The sequence below is a fragment of the Accipiter gentilis genome, chromosome 4 (assembly GCF_929443795.1).
Source record: "Accipiter gentilis chromosome 4, bAccGen1.1, whole genome shotgun sequence".
Classification (NCBI taxonomy): Eukaryota; Metazoa; Chordata; class Aves; order Accipitriformes; family Accipitridae; genus Astur; species Astur gentilis.
Window position 1 is genome coordinate 29,191,458 of NC_064883.1, and position 17,322 is coordinate 29,208,779.

A 17,322-nucleotide genomic window follows, 5' to 3' on the forward strand; every position below is an offset into this window, starting at 1 on the left:
CATCCACCAGCAATTCCAATCCCCTCATCACCCTGTGTCAGACACCGTGGGGCAGACTCGCTTGTAGAGCAAGAGAAAACATAGCCTATCTTCCATGAGATCTTCATTCACTAATGTACTCTGGCAAACTGAAGATAGATGCTCAGATCTGTCTGTTCTGAATTTCTGTTACCTGGAGAGTTAGGACAGCAAATTTTTATTTATTTATTTATTTATTTATTTCCACACAGCCAGGTCCTATCTAACACAGGCAGATCATGGTCATATCTAACAGACCTTCTGGATTCAACCCAATTCTTACCGAGCAACTTCAGTGTTTCTCCACTGTACTCCTCCAAGCCCCAAGCTGTTGATTAATAACTCATACAATGAAGAGTTAACAGTAAAAGAATTTCCCATGAGGCTGATGTTCCATTTTCTGTGAGGCTGAGATGTGGCTGATTCTGAATAAAATAGTGAAAGATTTTGTATGGTCTTTATCAATTTAAAGGAGTAGGAACATTAAAGAATAGGAAAGTAAATCTCAAGGTCAAAAGTACTGTTATCACACAGTCAATGCTATTTTCATTCACAATATTTCTGGTAAGAATGCACTTCATGTGACGCTGCAGGAGTGACGCAGATGTTCTTCATACCCTTGAAAATCCTGCCCTGCACTGCTTGGAAGAGGATCGGATACCTTACGGGATGAATGGAGTCAGGAACCACATCAGAGTCAGGATGTGTCTCAGGAAACAGATTTGACCCAGGAGCAACATGCAAAAGCCCTTCAGAGGCCACACTGGAATAATGATAAAAGATTCTTCCTCTTTCTTTAATAGTCCAGGGAAAGTATTCTGAGCCCAGATGGCTAAGGGGAACTCCCATAATAAAGCCCATGGTTTTAGTGTTCAAACACCTGTGGCTTCAGGAAGGAAGATCTCAATGCTGATTTAACTCTTAGATGTTCCAGATTTTCTCTTGTGTCTCAAAACTTACATTTTTAAACCTGCCAGCAAAAACTTATGTAGTAACATGGAGCAAGAACCTGAAGGACAGAAAGCCCAAATGTGAGTTGAACATGTCTGACATGGAAGTAAACTGACACAGGCAGGAAGACTGCTGTGTCTGCCATGTCTATGCAGGAGAAAGCAGAGAGCAACATCTAATCAGAGGACAGATATCTTGAATCTTCTCTACATGGTCCCCAGGGACCAGCTGTGGCACTTGGAAATACCTGTTCCTTTATATGCCACAATAGACAACTGTGATATATAGCTATCACTGTTGTTTTTCCCAATTGCCAATCAAGGAAATCTTGTGATTCATAGGACTCTGAGGAATAACTGCTTCCCATATTGTGAGATGGACTGGACTGATTGTAACTTGTTTTCTTCTCTGTTTCGGTCATTGCAGCTGAATATCAGATAGGGAGATCCGAAACTCAAGATTGAACAGTGCTCTAAAAATTCAAAAAATGAAAAAAAAAAACACCAAAAGCCAAAAATGCGAAAACATTGGCATTGCTTTTGCTTAAAGCCAGGCAGGCTGCCAGTTCCTACAGAAAAGGAGATTAAGAGATGAGAGAATTACCAAGTTCAAAGGTAGAACACAACCACAAAACACTGAGCCTGATTCACTGCCTGTGGGTAGGTCCTATGTGACAACCGGGCAGTCAACCAGCTTCTAGAAGAGACTTTAGGTATTTGACTGTATAAAACTAACAGAGATTTCTGCCTAAATGTTTCTGTGCTTGGTCCATAGTACTGCAAGAGCTATTCCCAGGCTTGGCGGCAGTATGAAATACCCTGTGTGTTTCCTTCCAATGAAAAGAGACATTCATAACAAAAGTGACATCATCAAGTGATTCAAAGCATTGAACTGCTTATTCTGCCCAAAGTTGCCCCCCCACCTAATTTTTTTTTTATTATTATTATCTGGATCAGATGGCACATTTCCACACTATGTGGGAAAGTCAGTGCTTTCACTCACGTCATTTCACTTACCTTTTTTCCCCCTCCTTTCTCCCTACAATGGTCCAAACTCACCATTCCTTGCTGTTCGCATACTCCTTTATGAACAGGCATTACCACCCTCACCACGTTTGGACCCTTCCTCCCTGATGCCAAGTACCTCTGCTCCAGCACAGATGACCTGAACTGTGTGGCATGAGTCCTGATGGCAGAGCTGGCCCATGTGGAGGAGGCGTTTGCACTCCCCATTGGATGCAATCCCACCTGAACTGGGGTGGAGGATCTGATCTGCCTGGATTTTGAGGAGATGTGGACCTATCAGAGCAGGTCATACTTGGAAATAAAGCGTAATGATCACCCTCTTAGTAAGTACCCAGTAGACACCACATGAAGAGGGGCAAGCCTTTAAAATAGACCACAGAAAGACCACAGAGGAGGATGGAAGTGCTGGGACTGACACTGTGTGCTCTACATATGAGGGGCTGAATTCTCTTGAGGGACTTTTAAGAGAAACATCAAAGATGTTTCTTTGTTTGAAGACAATTTGCCACTTCAGAGGCAGAGGACAAAATAGAGGGTAACGACCAAAGTTTGTGGAAGGAGAGGACACCCAAGCGTGTAAAAAGAAAGCCTCTTAGAAGCCATTTAATTGCAAACACCATGGCAAGATATTCCCAGAGAACTGAGCAGATTGCTACCACAGTCCATAAATTAACTTTGTTCTTGGTGATCTACCACATCTTAATCTGTCAACAGTGTGGGCTATTGCTTCAGGCCGTATTTGCTGCTGGGCCAGTCTGTTCATCCATGCAGCATGGGCCACAGCCTTATCCTGGCTGGTCTGGCAAAAAGGAAGTACAGAGTGGCAAGTTGAGAAACCAAAGGCAGGCATAAATGCAGATTCAATAATTTTTATTTCTAAAAAGTATTTTGTGCAATAACATGAAGCACTTCAGGGTCAACCCCAGATGTCCATCTGTATTAAAGCAGCCAACCTCTCCACTGACACAGCACAGACATAGCTCATGTCCAAGACAGCACATCCACAAGACCTGTGTATCACACAAGACATACATGACTTGATGGCAAGGAGTTTCTTCTGGCCTGGCATGACAAGAATCACTGTCACATGCCCCACTGTGATTAATATGAAGGACCTGAGGACACATCAGAAAACAAGAACGCTATGAATATGCTGGCCTGGGGACAGGGCAATTCCACATGAGGAGAGGTCACACAGATGCCAGTCTTCAAGTCTCTGAGTATATAATGGCTAGATGTCACCCAGCACATTTGTACATTTTTTTTGGAAAACAAACATAACCCTGAAAAAAACATTCCAGATTGACCCAAAACTTTTTTTTTTCAGTTCTTTGCTTCTGCAGTGGTATCAGAACAACAATTATTCACACAATTATAATTTTAATATCTGGTTTGTAAATGCAACTCTAACAGTAGAAATAATGCACCTCTGCCATTCTCTGTGAATCTTCCCATCATGTCATTTCCAGTCATCCGTCTGCTTCTGATCTGTTCTTTTCATCCCTTTCCTTCCAATGAGAAAATGAAAGTATTTTCCTGCCTTGTCCTTTCAGTAGAGCAAGATAGAAGGTACCGAAATGTTGGTGTATATTTCCATGACTGTATAGGAGGCCAAAATCTTTTCTTGCTACAGTCTAAAGCCCTCAGAAAAAGTCACTATACACAGCAAAATGGCATACACAGTGCATAACTACAAATGGTTCAAAATGACATGTTTGTATTATATTCATACTTCAAAATGATGCAGTCTTTTCATTTGTATCAGTGACAATATTAGACATTTCTTTGTGTCTCTTCTAACTAAGAGAAAGCCAAGTAATGACACATTGTGACATGAAGCAAAAATATTAGTTTCATTGGTTTAACAAAATGTTGTGAAGAAGTCTTCAAATGTTTGGTATTCTTGGAATAAAAATTACAGTGCAAGCCTTTATAAAACCAAGCTTCCTGTATACAATCAATATATTAGTGGTATTATTGATTTCTGTTATTTCTAGTAGAAATTTGATACTCATCTTTCTTGTTCTACTAATTAATTCAATAGCCAACTGATATAAAATAGGTTCTCTAGTGATTATTTCCTTCTTTGTAGGTTTTATGAGATGGGCTTGATGATCTAATATGATTTCCTACCTTACATTAGGCTGACTGCAAAATGAAAGAGTATTGCTGAATGAGCCAGCAAAGTACCTAATCATGAACTCAGTTTTAAGTAATTCTTAAATCTCATTAACATTTGAATTGACTATGAATTGATGAACATAGATATGACATAGTACACCAGGATGCTTTGTGAAATGGTATCAAATACATACATTTTTATATATATATATAAAATATTTTTATATACATACATACATACATATTTGTAGGAGGGTTGGGGTAAATCATTACTTGAAGACTTGCATTTTAGTAGATTTTCTCCTAAGATGGGCTGAAGAGTTCAACAATTGCACTCCTTCGTTGAGGGCTCTTGTGGATCCTATCTTGTCACTGTAGGTCAGAGATAAAATATCAGGTGTACCTCAAAGATCATTGAATATTCCCTCCTGAACCCATTGGTGCTGTGGGACAAGTGATGGTCTGTGTGATAATCACAAGGCATCACAGGCAATCGCTTCCTTCTTGCATGGAACAAGGGATGCCAATAGAAGAGACCCTGTCCTAATGTTACAGATCTCCATTTAATGGTGCTTCCTGGAATCATCTCTGCCCTGTCCAGCCTGCTTTTCTGCAGCAGCTTTCAAGGAACAGTACACAAGTCTGTGTTGCTGTTAATCACCTTTGGCTGGCCAAGAGACTGCAGACCTCACAGCATTCATCCATGACTGTCTCCGCCAGGGCTTTCTGCTGTAGTGCAACTATTTTAAGTTGTTTGCTGAGCAGTGCTGCTGATGGAGAGAACGTCAAATGCCTTCTTGCAAGATTACCTCAAATAGGTATGGGTTTTTTCAGTGATTTGTCATGTATATTTATACTGCTAAGAACAATTCATTTTCCTTCTATGTAGAAATGTGATATAGTAAGATTTGGTATTGCATGGTTTCTATGCTATCTCTGCCTTTCAGTACTAATTGACCGCCTAGAATAACAAACAAACAAATACCTATGTAGATGAGCAGGGGTTTGCTCACATTCCATTGAATTATAGACAAAAAAGCTTATGACGAGCTTTATGGTAAAAATGTTTGCTGATACCAGAGTGTGCGGGAAATGTACACTCAGTGTACTTGGAGGCTTAGAAGTGAGTCACTTGATTTAGTAGAGGAAATAAGCACTCCGAAATTGTCTGACTACTAAGCTGCTCTGATTTTCTTTTACTTGCAAAGATTCTTCCAGGCAGGCCTAGAAAAGATTTGAAGCCATACAAGTGAGGTGTGCAAAAAAGAGAGACATTAACGAGGTTTAACTTACGGTCCTCCCAGGATGAATCTTTCCATGGGAATCCCATGTCTGCAGAATCTGGCTGCTTTTCAGGACTCTTCTTTCCAGCAGGGCTTAATCCCATCAACCCCCAAACCCCGACAAACCTTTGAAAGGGGCAGAGCTCCTGAGGTCACAAGCTGACCCAAAATGGGTAGAAAGAGGGTCATTCCCCCACATTCCTTGCTCCCAGCTCCCACCCCACACTCACTCACAGGGCTGCTGCAGGCAGCAGGGGTCACAGGGAGGTGCAAGCGGCTGGGTGGCTGTGGCTTTATTACTTTTTCAACCTTTCCCTTTTGCAGGGGAATTGAACCCCAGCACCAGCATTGATTTCCTGAGCTATTTGCTGGGATTGCCCCCTGCTGGGACAGGGCAGGCTAGGCTCCTGCCGCCGTGCTGCCAGCCAGGGCAGGCACCAAAGAACCGACAAAATCACTGCTCCTTACTCACTGCTGGCTGTTGCCTCCCTCATATCTTGATGGTCCTGGTCTGAAAAGTGACTCCTAATGGCACCAGTGATTTCTAAAGCAGGGCTGCCTTTCTCTGTAGGAAATGCTCTTTAGGTCTTGGCTCTTCTCTCTCCCAGTCACTGGGAAAAAAGCAGAGAGAGGGTTTGATGCAGAGGAAGCCCAGTCACTTTGTAGCCTGCCATGCCCGCTGCGAATTTTTGTTCTCTTCATTTAGAGGCTGCAGGTTGAAACTGCACCCATGCCTCACAGGTCTGGAAATGCTACTGATTCAGTCGATAATGTCTTCTAGCAGTCATCTGTCACTGCAGCCCTTTCAGTGCACCTCACACCAGCCAGGGCAGACCCCACCTACAAACTCCAGCTTAAATGGGGGAAAGGCTGGCACAGCTGTTAAAATGCTTCTTTGGCTATCATGTGTTAGTATGTTCCTGTGAAAGGGCGTGAAGAAGAGGGCAGCAGGGTGGAAGGCTGCTCTTCATCCTGATGGCTCCCCTCCTGGTCCAAGGAAACCCTCTAGAGAAGAGGAGACTGCCATCCCTTGGAGGCACGCAGACAGCTCAGGGGATGGAGGTGTGTGAGAAGCGGGGCATGGGGGCATAATGGCTGAGAAGAATCAAAAAGGCCTGCAAGGAAGTATTAAAAAAAGTGGGATTCAGACACAAAAGCATTTGCTGCACCGCAGGAAGCCACTGAAAGGGTGTTAGGTGGAGAGCGAGCCGCTATGTGTCAGACCTACTGCTTCTGTGTCTACTACTGCCCACATGTTTGGGGTCAAGAGAGTTTCTTCCAGAGTGAAGAACGAAGCCAAGTGCTGTGTGATGCTTTCAGTTTAAGGGCTCAGATGCTTGGGCTGATAACTCCTGTCCTGGATACGTAAAGTTCTTCCTTCCTTTCACTGTGGGTGAACATAATGGGGCATAACTTGCAGGAAACTGAAAGTGAAAAGTGACCTGAGACCAACATGTAAGAAATGAGTTTCTAGAAATGATGCTATATATATTGTGTGATCAGTAAGTACCTCACAATTCTGGGGAATAATTGTCCTGGTTTCAGCTGGGATAGAGTTAATTGTCTTCCTAGTAGCTTGTATAGTGCCATGTTTTGAGTTCGGTATGCAAAGAATGTTGATAACACTGATGTTTTCAGTTGTTGCTAAGTAATGTTTAGTCTAAAGTCAAGGATTTTTCAGCTTCTCATGCCCAGCCAACAAGAAGGCTGGAGGGGCACAAGAAACTGGGAGGGGACACAGCCAGGGCAGCTGACCTGAACTGGCCAAAGGGGTATTCCATACCATGGGACATCACATCTAGTATATAAACTGGGGGGAGTGGGGGGATTGGCGCTTGGGGACTAAATGGGTGTCAAGTGGCAGGTAGTGAGCAATTGCATTATGCATCACTTGCATATTCCAATCCTTTTATTATTACTATTGTCATTTTATTAGTGTTTCCATTATCATTATTAGTTTCTTCTTTTCTGTTCTATTAAACTGTTTTTATCTCAACCCATGAGTTTTATTTCTTTTTCCTGATTCTCTCCCCCATCCCACTGGGTGAGGGGGAAGTGAGTGAGCGGCTGTGTGGTGCTTAGTTGCTGGCTGGGGTTAAACCATGACAATAATACAACTAAAAAAGGAAACAGTAAATATACAGAGAAGATCATATGCCCCCGGTGACCATAAAGCCTAAATGGTCATAGCCACTTTTTACTTAAGTGTACATAAGAAAAAGGTGCCTTCAGATACATTATATAAATAATAATGTTATTATTTAGGAACTGTGGCATCAGCTGTGCTGTGCATGCTGGATCTCCAGACCTGCCTGCATAGGCTGTGGCTGTATCAATTCTAACAGAAATACGGCCAGGCTGGGTTAGTGATTGAGTGAAGGAGATCTGGAACCTGCAGAGAGGCAGCAGGTAGCGTTCTTCCTTCCCTGTTTGTCTGATGTGGCACCTCAGAATGGTTTAGGGACATTATGTTACTGGCCCTTTAGTTTTCTAAAACAATGAAAGGTACTCTGGGCACTGAAGAACCCTGGCTTCGCCTGTCTGTCATTTCCCACCACATATACATTTGGCATAAGAAAGGATCATTAGGTTCAACTTCCCATTTTCTCTTTGCATAATTATGCCCTGTTGTAGTGAAATGCCCCCTGCAATTTCATCTGGCCATGATAATCCTATGTATCTCAGTGTGAACTGTAAGATGTGGGGTGCACTATTAATCAGCTGCCAGGAATTACACTAACGAACTCTATTTCAGATGTGGCTAAAGCAATTTCTCTTGTACATATGTGCATTGTAACTTGGTATTACTCTTGCCTCATCTGGAACATTTAGACTGTTTAAGTATTTTGCACAAGTCTATTGAACTATGGCTTCATTTAGTACTTCACTTAAAAAAATATTGCAGGTGGCTAGAAGGAATTTCTTTAAATACAAGACACATGCTAGCTTATGATCATTACAGCCTTTTTCACATTGTTTGCCAGGTGTTAGCTGCAACCTGCCCCTAATGCAGAGCATTTTACTAGAGCAGTTTACTGCACAGAGCTTCACAGTCAAGTCCCTTAGGATACTCTTTGCAAATGCTTGTGCAGTGGGTAATCTGATAGAGCTGATCAGAACATTTGCAGTTCTGCTTTATTTTATTATTGATTGGAATTTCAGGTCGAGTCTTAATAGGGGAAAATGAATCATTGAATAAGTGTGTACACTGCCCCAGGTATGAACCACAAAACTCCAGGAAGCCAATCAATGCCCAAACAAACCCACTGACTGTTCTGAAGGACAACCTGCGTACATACCTGAAAACATCTATATTTGTATATGCAGATATAATTTGGAACAATGCATCTCTTACTCACAGGAGAATCATTATTTTATTTATAAGCAGTAGTTAAAAAGAAGTTCTGATGAGCTTACAAAGTTGTTTAGAGTCATAGACTTTTGATTCCAGAATGGGGTTTGAGCAGACTGAAGCAAAAGTTTAGCTGAGCACTTAGAGAAAGGGCAGAGCTGACAGATCCCCTGGACTTCTTCCTTTTGTATCCTAACACTTCAGCAAGTAATTACAAGCTAAGTATGACAGGAATCAAGAGACATATTGGTCCCTTAAATGTGATCTTTCATCCTTATGCCAAATTATGATATCCTTTCCTATAGCCTCTCTTCATTAATTACTTTCTGCAAGACTTGCAGGACAAGGTCCATTGGAATTTAATCCCAGAGTGGAGGAGTTATGATCCGGTGATAGAGATGCTGTGTGTGCTGTATGCAGACTCCTTACTGATCTACTTAGCTTGATTCTTCAAGCCTGGAAACCTGAATAAGTGCTTAAAGAGTGTGTTAACAACTCACATTTATCTTGCTTTATAAAAATGGAGCTCGAACTAATACAGAAAATCCCTTTCTTTTAAGGAAAAGAGACATTTACAGAAGGTTTCGATTAGGTCAGTGGATATTTAATGTAGGCAGAAAAGATGATTCAGCAAGACAGGAGTGAGATCAAAGCTATTGTGGTTCCTCTTGGATACAAAGATATGTTAGCAGTGGTCAGACCTTTGACAATATATTAGTTCATTGTTGAATAGCTGATACTTGGCTTTTCTGTCCTTTGGTATCCCAGAGAGCCTTGGCTTGCTCAAGAGCACTCTGTGATACTCTGTTTCTCTGGAATATTTCTTCTTACGGTTCACTATGTATGATTTTTCCTGAACAGAAGGTACTGCTTTAGTTCACGCCATCCAGAGTTATAAACCACCTCCTAGCCACCTGCAGTATATGTACACACATGTGCATTTAAATGCAAAGTTTGGTTTAAAAAAACCTGTATTGTTATGCTTGGGATGTTAAAATAAATAATATTTGGAATCCTGCCTGAAGAGACGGCACAATGTACACACAAGTGCTGGTAAACCCCCAAGTTTTGTTTGCTAGCTAGTTAGCTGGAGGGATGTGGGAATGGAGACCATAGGAAGATGGCTTTATCCTTCATAGGGGAGAGAATGTTCTGTATTTTTATTGAATGTCCATTAGTAGCTTGGCCACTCATTGACTTGTGACTCATTAACACAGCTCATCAAAATTTTTTAAATTTGGTAAAAGTCAATTGTCTGAAAATCAGTTAGTCGATCATCCAAGAATCCAACAGCACAGAGTAAAGGGGGGATGCTGTGCATATCAGGTACTGGGTGTCCATCACAGCACTGCTGGTCTGTGGTGTGCGACTGTCCAAACCCACGTGGTTAGTTAGTCACTACTCAGGAGAAGTTTCTGGTAATTCAAACAGGAATGTAGGTATGCTTGGACAATTCTTATACACTTTGCCTTCTGTGTTTCCTCTGGATTCCATTCATGGATATCTCCATTTCCAGCAGCTACATTTCTTACCTGGTGACACACAGGAATCTTCCAGACTCATTCCCTGGCTGCAATGCTGCACTGCCTTGGGACTCCCAAATATAACATTTTTCACCTAGAATATCACCCTTTCCATTCATTTTGTTCTGGTATTCTTAAGCGGATAAGTCGCTATTTAGTCCAGCACTGAATAGAGCTCTCTACAGGACATTGTTGAAGATGGTCATGGCCATGGCACCCGTCATGCCAGGGGCTGAGCTTCAGCCAAGTGTATCCTCCCATGCTTTGCTGTTCCCTGACTTACCTGGCTCACTTCATACTGAAGACAGAGTGCTAAAACTGGGGCAGCAGGATAAATTGGGAGGTTGGTCTCACGTGCAAGTTAAAGCCCAAGACAATTAAAAAGTCCTCTTCCCATTTCTGCAGTTTGAATGAAACAATCTTAGCAGCTCATACTGACAGAGTGCAGCTCCGAGGCAGAAGTAAGAAAGTGAAGTTTCTTATCCAGGTTGTACTTACATTCTAGACCTTCTATAGGCCATAAATTAAAGGGGAAGAAAATAAATTACTGAACTTCAAGCCTGAGTGACAGATGAAGCACCTAGCAGCAGCCTCCTTCCTCCTTCCAAATTCACAGGCCCTGATCCTGCCAGCAGTCTGTGAGGTGCTTGGTGAGGAAATCCAAGGCAATAGACGAAGCATCTAGCTGCAGCCACTAGCTAGCTGCATATGCCTGTATTTTCTGTACACATGAAATGAACTTAGACCTTTATAAGGAGAGTTAGTAAGGCAAACCAGACTAATGTAGCTAACCCACAGACATGGTATTGAATCCATATGCATAACCAGTCATTTTTTATAGTGAAAAAACTCACTGTGGAGCATCAGATCAGCTCCAGAAAGACAGGTGGTAGTTCACGCATAGCTTTATGTAGCCAAAATCTAGAAATCCCGTTCTGGATCTTTCCAACCAAGAAGGTAGTCTATGAATTTAGCCCCAGAAGCTGCCCTGCTCGTGGCTCTAGAACGGGCAAGCACAGCAGGATTATGGTAAACCACAAGACTCCTGAGATTTTACCTTGCCAGAAGGAGAAAAATTAAGGTCTAGCAAAAGAACTGCATGATGGATGTTGCTTGAATTGTTGGGCAGAAGACAAATTGGGGGAGTCAAACTGGAGCCAAACAAAAAGTTCAGTATAAATCACAAGAAAAATATATTTACATGTTTGAAAACTATAGCAAATGAACTGGATGTAGGTAAGCTGACAGATGAACTGTCATTTTGGAATTATTTTTTGGAAAGAGTTCACAAGCGTTTCTCATTCCTTCAATGGGGCCAGACTGGACTTTTGGGGGTTTGTATGTTAAAATGTCAAAACAGAAATAAATTTCATGCAGCTGCAGCAGTGACAAGAAATGGATGATTGCTAGCTTATTCTAGTGGCTGAAGAGCTTCTTCAAGTGTGGTTGGCCAGCTCTTCCTTTCTGCACTGTCTCTGCTTTCTTTTCCTCAAGAAATGCCTTGATTTTTCTGTCTGGGATCCTCAGCATTTTGAAAGACCTCCAAGGCATCCACAGGCTGCATGAGGTAAGTCCTCAAACATTGAGGAGCCGCTCTGAGCTTCACCGCCATTGGCATTGTTCTCAGTTCAGACAGCAGGACGGAACTCTTCAGACCCGCTTCATGACTCAACACCACGCCAGCATCAAAGCAGACCACCAAGGCACCCACTGATTTCCACAGGGGTGACTTTTATTTCAGTGCACCAAGGAGGCTTTTTCTTAGCTGGTGTCTTTTGTAGTGCCTTTTTGATTGGCTTTGAATTAGGTGAAAGCAGTAAGTCATTACTTATATATTTAGCAAATGCTGTTGCCTCAGCACTACTTTTGACATTTAAATGCATGCAGCAAAATTAGCTGAGTCAGTTAACTCCCCATTTCAAATGAGAAGCGCTGCCAGTACGTCAATCAGGCCAGGTTACGTCTCCACTGGGAGGCCAGCTATGGCTTCGAGGAGGCTGACCTGACAGAGAGAGCCATCCAGACAGGGCCCTTGAAGGGCATTCCTAAGTCTGGCTGTCTAGTCAATAGGGCCGCCTCTGGGATGTCTTATAAGCACTCCCACTGCACTGGTAGGGAGAGAGCGGCGGAGCGGTTGGTCCTTGCAGTGCCCTCAGCCCGTCCGGACCCTCTGGGAGCCTGGTCAGCCCCACGTCCCAGCCGTGAACAGCGAGGCATTGCCAGGGACGCTCCGGCGGGACACCCTGCTGCCCTTCACCGGGCCGGTACGTCCAGGAGGGGGTGGTCTTCCCGAAGCCAGCCGGCACCACTGCACGCGCCGCGTCTCAGAGAGGTTTGTGTTGGCTCACCGTGCACCGGACACATTCTCATAATATGGTAGTTTACTCATGAATATACAGGGGGCAGAACAGGACAATGAACCTTTTGCCTTTTAAGGGCAGATATAAAACATTTAAACGTCCATGACCCAGAATCTCACCTATCCTCGCAGCATATTCAGATGTCTCCCAACATTTAGTTTTACTGTCTTTTTCCTGGTTTAGATACCTACGTGTCCTGTACTAACCAGTTAAGAGATTTGAATCTTTCCCACACTTGTCCCTATGATGTTCCCTTTTACTGTTACCATTTTTAAACAGTGGAGTAAGAAATTTGAAAAACATACTGGCAGGACTGGTTCCCGGTTAACAGTAAATATGCAGGATTTCAGAAGAACCTTTGCTTTATTTGGACTGAAGGTGTGCAACAGTAAACAAATAATATTTATTGGGAAGAAGCTATGAAATCACACTACAAAAACAGAAAATAGATGAAGAGTAACTCGCTGAGTACTATGAATAAGCATGCATGCATTTATGATGGAAATACCTGCTCATACTTTAAATAAAGTGTAAACAAGTGAATATAGAGTTTACTTGTTTTACCAAAGCAAATATAATCAATGCTTTTATTTTTTCCCTTGATTTTTTTCCCTTTCTTTGTTTTTATATTGTCTTCTTTTCAGTTCTGCCCTTACAATGTGGATTTCAGGCTAAATATTTATGTTACTCATTCCCAGGTTTTTCTTAGAAGCTGGAATAATGCTGTTGCAATTTACCAATATGATACAACAAAGAAAAATCCCAGCAGAGGTGGAAGAGTGGAGGGACACACCGCATTTTCTTTGTACCTGTACTGATTTTAGACTGAGTGGTACTAACAAGCCAAAAGTATTATTCTGTTGGTTGTTGCTGTTGTTGTTATACGGTTCAGGATTTTGTAGTTCCTCAAACATTGTTGGTATTTTTGTTCTGCAACTGAATGGATTTGTTCTCTCATCTGTACATGAGAGATTAATTTGTCACATTCCCATTAGCATTAATAGGACCTACTTGCAGAAATCTCTTGACGAATCTGAGCCACGTCATTCAATAGCAATGCAGGCCTCATTCTGCTCCGGAGGCAGCCATACACTGTCTACAGACCTGTGTGAAATGAATGAAAATGGTGGTGTGGACTCAGTGTGCTGTGGTTCATTCTTTGCAAGTACTCTCTTGAAGAACTGGGAGTGAAGCTGTCCTGGCATTGAGGACCATTCTCTCAAATAATGAGCCTTGAATTTTATCATCCACATTTTTGTCTTTGTTCTACTGTTGTAAAACAAAAAAGAAACCCAACTCAGAGATACGGGAAAATAGTAAATACAGAGAATAGTATAGTAAACATGGAGAAAATAGTAAATAAAAACGTTCCATTACCACTTTAGTGAAACTTTCTCTTTTGAGAAAGATTTCATGGAACATAAAAAGACAGCAAAATAAAAAAAACAAACTCAGTGTTATATATAACTGGGCAAAGGTTTCTGCTGCCTATCTAATGTAACTTCCTTGTTTCTATTCTTGAATAAGAAGCTGCTCAAGGTAAGTTGTACAGGCAAAGTTATAATCAATGTCAATTCACCTAGTTGGATTTAGAAACTGCAGAACATTTGATATATGAGAAGAGAAAGTATTTTGAGCTACCTAGAGAACAAAAGCACAGGCCCTGATCCTGCTAGCAGGCTGTGAGGTGCTGGTGAGGAAATCCAAAGCAACCGACCTGGATTACAACAAATCTGAGACACTGACCCAGGGTGACAAATGTGAAGGAGACTCAGAGAAGACTGACAGAAGCTGGAATGAGGTTTTTTAGCAGCTCCAGACGGAATCTTAAGGAAGCTACTGCCGGTGATGTTTGCCTGGAAGCTACATGAATCACATTGACTTCCCAGAAGCTGTTTGAAGGCTGGAGGTTGGACATAATTCTAATTTGTCACTATGCCTTTGACTGTAAGCACTTCAGTCTGTGTTGGGGGACTTCACCACCAGGTGTTTCAGCACTGAAGGTTTTTACAGACTGCCACATCATCCACTTCGCAAGCTAAACAGGCTTTGTTTAGTTCTCAGTTTTCTGTAGGATGAATTACACATCTCTCATCTCAGAGGATACAGCCTCCTCTCTGTGGAAGAAAGCATGATTACTTCAACTAGAAAACAGACAACATGTCTGCAGTTTGATCTGAATCTTTCAGTCCTGAATCTCATGATAAAACTGAGATTGAACCTCAGCATGCTGTGAAATAATCTTTACCGACTGGGGATGTGTCCTTGAACTAGTGAAGACAGAACTGCCTATTTTGAAAAGAGAGGAAGAGATAATGCATCTACTAAGAAGAGGCAGGACAGTGGTTTATTGTTCTAACTGATCATAACTCCACTGGTTCTTTGATAAATCCATCTTAGCATACCTGCACAAGAAGGCTACAAATCAGGAGATGCATAATCACCTGAGCTTAGGTACAGGCCTTCTAACTGACAGGCATGATAAATATGGTATAAACTAGAACTAGTTAAAAAACAGTTCTCTGAAGAATATTAACTCAGCATTGATTCATTTTTAAATGTCCTTTTGCAGAAAAATCTTACCACTTCTAGAGCAGCCAGTACCTCAATAAGCCCTCTGCCTCTAAGTGAAAAAACAAGTAAGACCCTCTGTCTTAGTTAAACTGCACCTGGCATGAGAGCAAGCATTGTAAGATGGTACTGCCATCTTCATGAATAAGGAACATTTGATTTATTTATTAGTTTGAAAGTGAGAAGATTCTGGGAATTTGCTGTCAAGCCAAAAGACTTTCTATTGTATTACCTGTTCTTCCAATTTGTATTAATGAAGCTGCAGAGAGAAAGAAACTCTTTTATAAGTTATTTCCTCAGTTATTTCCTAAGTAAGCACAAAAAGTAATGGAGTCCTCTATATTCATATTCCCTCAGCAGTGGTTTAGGACCTACATCACTTCAGGTTGTCAACTAGGTCCTAGGACACAATCCCAGGTAAGAAGCGCTTAGGAAATGAAAGTCTCCTGTCACCTGTGTGCTAGGAGACAGTGATGGAAACGTTATTTCCTACCTTATTTTCTCATGGCTGGTCACTGTAAAGAAAAAGAGGGGTAAGAAATGAGTAAATAGTCACCCTGTGTACCTTGTTGTTTATCATTTTGCCCATCAGGGATTACAGTTTAAAGGTAAGGTAGAACATTTATTTGAATAGTCCATCAGAGATGCTCTTTATGCAAGGTCTGCATCAGTTAACGATACTTTGCCATTCTGAAAGACGGTATTTTTCTATTATATCAGAAACTGTAGACCTCCTGCAGGCTGATGAAATACTTCTTATTAGTCCCAAGGGCCTAGCTGTTCAATAAATTACGAGCAGGAAATCTAAGACATGTTATCTCTTCTCTCTAACACTACCTGAATTAATTGGCAAATTGTTCTCTGTTGCATAACAGGTGCAAAACACATCATATCCCGCGCCTTGCTCCTTCTGAGACAGCCATCTGAGGTGCCCTGTTGCTTTCTATGCAGCATGTCTTCTGTATCAGATTTCAAAATTGAAATCTTGCCTGCTGTCTGTGAGCACAGAGATCTTTCCTGCCTACTGCAACACGTTTGGCAATGTGCTGATGATGTGTGTTGACTGTGGCATATTCAGAAATCCTAGGAATAAAAAGTGCCAGAAAACATAAAGTATTGCTCCTTAGTTTTGTCATGTATCTAAACAGGCAGTAAGGGAAATAACTTAATTTCATTTAAAAATATTGCTTGTCAAGGGTCAATCCCTAGCCCATTCCAAATCAACACAAGTTCTACTGTTACCTTGAATGAGATCAGGGTTAGGAATGTAAATCTTAATAGGTGCATCTGATACTTAGAAACCCGCATCTGCTCCACAGCTAGCAAATAGTGCCATATTGAACTCCCTCATACAAATATAGTAATTAGCTCTTTGTTACTTGCAAGCAGTAGCGTTCTGAACATTAAGCCAGATGAGGTAGCTTTCACATAATGAATTTGGGAGTGCCTTCTTGAGTCAGACAGGTACCGGTAGCAGAGAATCAGGCTCACTGTCCTTTAAGCACTTACAAATGGAGCAGTCAGGAGGTTTGTATTGTGTGGCAAGATATGGGGATAAAATTTTGAATCTCTCCTAAGCTGCAGTCCCTTTTTTAAAAAAAAAAAATTGTTTGTATTTGCAGATAATTTGTAGGCAATTTTCTGTTTGCCACACACAGCTCCTTCCTTTGGATTCAAGCAGAACTGAAGGTAGAAATCCAAGCTCAATTGTCAGATACAAGCAGGGCAGGCAGTGGGTGGCCCTGCTCTTTGCTGTGCCTCTGCGGTGAGCACTAGCCTCCCTCCGCTGTTCTGATTTCTCTTTCCCTCTGCGTCCTGTGGTGCCTGCTAAGTAAGGCAGTTGCCACAATCAAAGCTAGAACCTCAGGACACAAAACCATCTCCGGGAAAAAACAACCTCTTCTGCACTAGACAGGCCGATTAAGGATGGCAGCACACACAGAATAGCAGCAGCAGCCCTGACCTCCGCATGGCTTAGCAAAACAATCAAAAATTGCGTTGTTGTCTCAATTGTGTGTGAAAGCAATGATTAACAAGTGTGTTTTAGCAAAAAGGGAAAAAGGAGACAGTCTTGGCTTGTGCTGAGGATGTTCTCCACAGGAGACCGTGGCAGGCAAC

General features: G+C 41.9%; 1 protein-coding gene across 1 annotated transcript in view; it reads left to right on the forward strand.

Annotated features, from left to right (window-relative positions):
* Positions 1-4,912: 4,912 nt before the first annotated feature.
* Positions 4,913-17,322, forward strand: part of MYO3A (myosin IIIA) — a 146,014-nt gene continuing 133,604 nt past the window's right edge. The window contains exon 1 of the mRNA XM_049798246.1: positions 4,913-4,933. The gene's annotated coding sequence lies outside the window, so the exon portion shown is untranslated. The remainder of the gene's footprint in view (positions 4,934-17,322) is intronic.